Consider the following 6,786-nt stretch of genomic DNA (forward strand, 5'->3'; position numbering starts at 1 on the left):
GGAGCACGGGGTCTAGGCACACAGGCTTCAGTAGTTGTGGCACGCAGGCTCAGTAGTTGTGGCTCACAGGCTCTAGAGCGCAGGCTCCGTAGTTGTGGTGCACGGGCTGAGTTGCTCCGCAGCATGTGGGATCTTCCTGGACCAGGGCTCGAACCCGTGTCCCCTGCATTGGCAGGCAGATTCTTAACCGCTGCGCCACCAGGGAAGTCCCTCTCCTCAGCCTCTTGAAGGGGCCCCCATCCCTCCAGTTAGGATTCCAGCCCTGGGCGCCGCCAGGTGGGTGCGGGGCACAGATTTGCCGTGTCCGGGGCCGAGCCAGACAGGGTGGCCGTGCGGTGCTGAGGTGAGGCACGTCCAGACTGAGCCCTGGGCGCCTCCCTCACGGGGCAGGCGGGGCCAGCCTGGCCAGAGACCCCATCTCTGCTTCCGCCTCAGTTTATGGAAGCAAATTTGGCTGCATTGTCGTCGGGGAATGTGCTTGTATTTCTGTGTAAAAGCCCTCACTGGGCGCCAGGCCCTCCGCTGGGAGGGCTTTCAGAGCCGCTGGGAGGGCTCAGTGCAATGCGGAATGCGAGCCCCGCGTCGCCGAGTGCGGGCCTGCGGGCTGGACTCAGCGCAGCTCAGCACGGGCATTGAGCTGTAGAAAGTGCCCCATAGGGAAGCCGAGGGGCACAGACCCGCTGGGTTCCGGCCGTCACCCTTCTGTGTTCGGCGCCAAGTCGGAGGGCCCTGGGTCCCCGGCAGGAGCATCTGGGGACCGGCCGGAGTCTCCATCATTTTCCAGCTGACCCTCCCTGGGCTTCAGTTTGCTCTTCTGCCAGATGAGGTGGTCACAGCGTCCACCTCCAGGACGGCTGACAGAGCCCCTGCACCCCACTCCGTCCCCGTCTCGGGTCTGACCCGGAAAGTGCCCCCGAGAAGGGAGAGGGCCCGCCGCCCAGAGCTCAGGGAGGTGGGCTCCCTTCTGCTTTTGCTCCTCCTATAGCACTGATGCTTCCCGTCGTGCGAGCGGGTTCACGCAGGACCGTTCCCGGTGAAAGTCTCCCCCCACGGACACAGCTGCAGCAGAGCATCTCCCCCACGATGACACTCGCCCTGCCCCCGAGCCCCTCGGACGTGTTGCGGGGAGCCCAGGTCGGCCCAGGGTGGTGAACACGCTGCGTCTGTCTGTCCTCCGTCTGTACTGTGGTGCACGCTCCAGCCCTGCCGTGAGGAGGTGAGCGGTCAGCCGCCAGTGAGGAAACGGCTTCAACTCGGGTCCCCGCACCCCGTCAGCAGGAAGGCAGACCCTGGGCTGCAGGCCTGCGGGGCACCCAGTCGGACCTGGGACCCTGGTGGGCAGAGCAAAGCCTCGAAGTGGCCAGAGGGGGACACGGGGCTGCTGGGCTAGGGAGGGAGCAAGCGTTTTCTTTTTTTTTTTTTTTTTTTGCGGTACGCGGGCCTCTCACTCTTGTGGCCTCTCCCGTTGCGGAGCACAGGCTCCGGACACACAGGCTCAGCGGCCATGGCTCACGGGCCCAGCCGCTCCGCGGCATGTGGGATCCTCCCGGACCGGGGCACGAACCCGCGTCCCCTGCATCGGCAGGCAGACTCCCAACCACTGCGCCACCAGGGAAGCCCTCTTTCTTCTTTTTTTAATATTTATGTATTTATTCGGCTGCACCGGGTCTTAGTTTTGGCACACAGGGTCTAGTTCTCTGACCAGGGATCGAACCCTGGCCCCCTGTACTGCGAGCACAGTCTTAACCACTGGAACACCAAGGAAGTCCCAAGCCTTTTCTAATTCTAATACAATGGCTTATTCTATGACTATATGGGGACAGATATCTTTTCTTTAAGTTTTATTTATCCCTCATCCTAAAGGAAAGCAGAGTGCGGAGTTCTGGGGCAGGCCCACATGTACTGGGATCAAAAACCAGGGGTCCTTTCCTCATAAGAGTGAACTTCTGTATTCTCAGAACCAGAGAGATAAACCCGTCCCTCTCACGCTCACCCCGGCACGGCTGTGGCCCTTTCTCCAGCCAGCACGGGGCCTGAGGGGCTCGGGTGGCTGTCTCTGCCTGTGTGCTAACTTGCGCGAGGGCCGTGAGGTGCAGGACGCGGAGGCAGAAGGCGGCCCCTGCTGAGTCCAAGGGCGGGGGCATCGCCGTGGACCCTGGGAAGCCTGGGGAACGCGCCCTCGGGGCACCAGCCTCAGCCAGGATCCCCACGCGGACAGGTCTCGAAGAGACCCAGAGGGTTTCAGATCGAAAGATAATTCAGCACAAGTCCTGAGATAAACTTGGGCCAGAAAATCTCTGAGGTGACAGTTTCTACTGAAGCGAATTACAGGGACCCCCGCGCAGAGGAGTCCAGTGAAACGTCCGGCTTCCCTCTCGGCCCAGAGTCGCGGGCGCTATTGAATGCCTGCCATGACCGACGCGTGCCACAGAGCCAGACACAGGACGGCTCTCGCCGAGGCCTTGTCCCTGGGCCCCTTGCCCTCACCGGGCAGCTCCACTGTGGTCGCCCGTCTCTCCAGCTGACTCAGGGCACGGAGCTCACCGCGTGCCTGCTGCGTTTGGCTTCTTCCTGGGCAGACCACACGCTAACAGCGAGGCTTCGCTGCTTCTCTCAACACAGCCGTGGCTCCAACTCCATCGACGTTTGCTGCTCACGTAAGTTCAGAGGCAGGGGCGACATCCCTGATTGCCAGGGACTCCCACTTCTGTTTCCTGTTCTGCTACTCTGTGCACCCCCTCGTGGTCCTCGAGGGCTGCACAAGCACCGGGCATCATGCCCCTATTCCAGCTAGCAGGAAGGGGGGAGCATAAGGAGCGAGGGGCCCTTCGCTTCTAAGCAGCTTCCCGGGGGAATCACTCCCACTGCCGCTTACACCTCATTGGCCAGAGCTTGGTTACGTGTCCACACCAGGCCATACGGAGACAAGCAACGCGATTTGCCAGCTCGGACCCGGCTCTGCCATCAGAGGAGGGGAGGGTGGTCACCCAGCCGTCTGCCAAGCGGTTTGGAAGCCCGAGTCAGACACCGTGTCATCACGCTGCACTGCCGGCCCCTGCTGGGCACCAGCTGAGCGGGAAGCAGCCTGCGGGCAAGGATCCTGGCCTCCTGCCACCTCCGTGCCGGTGCCCCCCCTCCCGTCTCCTTTTAGGAAGCAGGCCCCGTCCGTGACCCCTGCCCGCCCTGTGACCTCACCCTGCAGCCCCGCGACAGGACTGTAAGGTCGTGATTAATGGGTTTGGTAAAACAGGCTCGTAGTGAAGATGCTGATTCTTTTAGACCAACGGGCGCCGTGAGGGTGTCGCAGCCTCGGGAGCTAATGAGGCCCCCCAGGGAGTGGGCGGCCCGCCAGATGGGGCAGGCTGGCTGGGGCTGAGGGCGGGGGTCCGGAGCTGCCCCCCCTGGCCCTGCCCTGCCCTCCTGCCATGGGGTTCACTCACTGACAGGAGGCAGTGCCCCGGGCCCTGAGCCGAGGCCCCGGTGGGTGAAGGCAGAGCTGGGGGCCCGGCCACGGGTCGGGCCAGCGGGACCTGGCACGTGGCGCCTGCAGGCCTGCTCCTAGAGGTAGCGCTGGGTGTGGCAGGTGGGGAGCCGCTGCGAGTGGGGGAGGCCACCCCACCCCCGCCGCTGGAGCACGAAGTCGGGTTCAAACCTCGGAGCAGTTAGGGGTCTCCCGGAGGTTGGAGGTCGGGCTGCCCCAGGACAGGAGGGAGGGAAGGAGGCCCGGAGCAGAAGCATCGCGGCTGAGGCCGACTTGAAGTTAGAGCAGAGCCCGAGTCGTCTTACATTTTGAAGCAATTTTCCAGTTCCAGCCTGTTCTGAGAATCGTGCCGACAGCCCGGGGTGCGTGAACACGGGCCCCAGCAGGCGGCAGCAGCTACAGGCGCCTGGCACCCCGTGCCCCGCGCTCCGCCCCCAGACTTTCCTGGACAGAGGGGATGTGGCCTCTCAGTCGCAGGTTCAGAACCTTGGGCGCCTGGAGCCGAGGCCTGTGCACAAAGGACGGGCCCCTGGGAGTCACCCCCACTCAGGGCTCTCAGCCCCCCTCCGCCCGGCCTCACCCAGGCCTCCCGAGCACCTACCCGGGGGCTCGGCCCTCACCCCGCCCCCAGCCCGGGCCAGGTTCTCAAGGACGGCAGGTCGGCGTCTTCCCTCCCGCATCTGGTGGGCAATTAAGAAAGTGGACCCTCTAAAAACTTGGCTTCTAATTATACAAATAAGTGAAAGGAGGAGAGAAAATATCTTCTCTTTCCCAAGGCCTAATGTCAGTAACGTGTAATTCAAACTCTAGTTTATTATTTTGTTGATAGGAAATATCTCAGTTGTTCCATTGTTTTTAACTTTTGAATAGACGATTTGCTTTCCGTTGAGAAGAAAAGAGGATTTCATCGACATGGCTATCGCCTGATATTCTAAACCCTATTTTGGTTAAATTATAGCACCCAGATTTTAGTAACAAAGCACACTGATTTTATATTCAAAAAATTTTTTATATTTAGTCTCTTAACCTTTTGTAATTCCCACCCACAGCTTTAAACGATAGAACCCTTTTATGTTAATTGTTGTCAGTGGGGTGTCTGCCTTGCCCCCCCCCACCCCGGTAATTTAAACCCATTGAATCCTAATGCAGGTGCTGGTAATTGCGAGTCGGACATTGTCAGCCTGGCTGAGCCTGTAAATTGGATTTGGGAACCTAAAAAAGCCATCGCAGTGAGGGAGAACCTCGGATTGCTTGCTTTTTTTTTTTTAATGCACAAAACCCTCCCAGGAAATGTTTCCAATTGGTCTGAGTGGTTCCTCTTTTTCACTGTTGAACAATGGTCTTGAGTATTCATCAGATGGGCTCTAGGAAGAATCATCATAATTATAAGATGATTTTAAAAATCAAGGTGCCCTTTGCTGCTGATCCAGTCTTGCCAGTAGAGGTGACAGAACGTGTCGCAGAACTTCCGGAAATTTCATTGCCTCTTGGGGTGATAACACGTTTTAATATTGTCTGCGGTTAATTATGGCGGAATAGTATGAAAGATCCGTACTTTTAAAGGAAAATTTGTGCTAAAAACTTCTTGTCTAGGAACCATCCCAGCTAGAGGAAACGTCCCAGAGAAATATAAAAAGATACCGCGTTGCTTCCAGGGCCAACGCCGTGGGTAATGATGGAGGTGAGCTCAGATGTGAGGGGGGATGTCTGCCCGGAACCAAGCGTCAGGAGGGTGAGGGGTCGGGATCCGCAGGACCCCGAGACCACAGCTCCTGGGAGCCGGGGCCTCAGGGGGTGCCCTCCCTGGTGGCTCTCCTGGACACTGGGCCCTCTGGCCCTGTGGTGGCCCTGTGGCCTGGGAGCCCCAGGGAGGAGGAGGGGCCGGTCAGCAGGGTGGTGGGGGCCTGACCCCCAGGGTGGTTCCAGTGGGAGCCCCCGCTGGCTCCTCCTTCCCATGGATGGCTGTGGGTCTGGGGCCGGGCAAGAGGACACCAGCCCCTCCCAGTGTCCCGCGACCCCCAGGGCACAACCAGCGGGAGAGCCCCTGCGCTGCCTCGGATGCCCCACGCCCTTTGGCCCGGCAGCGGATCTCTGGCGCCATTTGGTGGGACCCACAGGGTGGAGAGCAGAGGGAGGTGGGGTGGCACCCAGGCTCCCAGTGCAGCCGAGGTCTGACATGGCGGCAGATCTGCACCCCCGTGGACGCTCGCACTGGGTGCACACGTGTCCTTAGGGGGGACCGCACGGCGGGCAACCGGCCTGGCCCACCCCCTTCAGCCCCCGTCGTGGCCTCGAGGTGAGGACATCCTGCCGGGCGGGCCAGGTGGGCTCTTTCCCTATGACCTTGGGGGTCCAGGCCATCTGCTGGCTGGGCCCCAGACCCCTTAGAGCCACCAGACCAGCCAGGGACGGTGGCTTATTGATTTTAACTTTACGTTCTGACAGGGGACCAAGAAGCAAACCCGACCAGTGGCTGCTGGCAGCTTCCAGCATCAGTGGGGGCAGCTCCTGCCTCGCCCCGCGCCCGGGACCCCGCGTCAGCCCTTCTGCCGCCCACGTGGGCGCCGCCCATGGGGCTCCCCGTCTTCTGTGGTCAGAGCCCGCGCCTGTCTGCAGCCTTGCCCCAGGGGCTCTCCTGGGCACAGTTTCTGCCCCCGTGTCACCTCACACGTCACCGAGCCTGTGGCCTTCCTGTGTCAGCCCCAACGCTACCTGCGGGCTTCCGTCCAGGGGGACAGCCCAGGGCACCACGCTGGGGTCAGGCTCCCGCAACGGCTGAGGCGCTGGTCGGTGCGGCCACGGCCCGGCTGGCAGGGCACTGGGGTCTCGCCTCTACGGGTCAGGAGCAGCTCTAGCCTGGAGACTGTTGAGGGCGGGAGGCGAGTCAGGCCCCCTGACTTGTCCAGGGTCCCTGGGCGAGGGGCCAGGACCCGGCCACCGTCAGGAAGCTCGTGCCGAAGGCACCGGGGAGGGGCTTGCTTGGGGGTCGCTGCTGTCCTGGAGGCCTGGCCTGGGGCCCCCACGGGCGGGGCAGAGTCAGGACAGCGTGATGCGGAGGAGGGGGCTGGACTGGCAGGGCGCCACCAGGAGGGGTCGCCCCGGGCCTGAGGGGCTACACTCGTGGGCCTGTGAATGCGCGTGTGAGTGCAGACCCCAGGTGAGCGTCTGCACACGGGTGTGAGTGTGCGTGTGCACCAGAGCGTGGAGGGCCTGTGCACGGGTGAGAGTGTTTCCCGTGTGGCTGAGTCCTGTGTGCGAATGAGGCCGTGTGAGTTGTGTGCACGCTCGTGTGTGTGCAAGTGTGT

The sequence above is a fragment of the Globicephala melas genome, chromosome 1 (assembly GCF_963455315.2).
Source record: "Globicephala melas chromosome 1, mGloMel1.2, whole genome shotgun sequence".
Lineage (NCBI taxonomy): Eukaryota > Metazoa > Chordata > Mammalia > Artiodactyla > Delphinidae > Globicephala > Globicephala melas.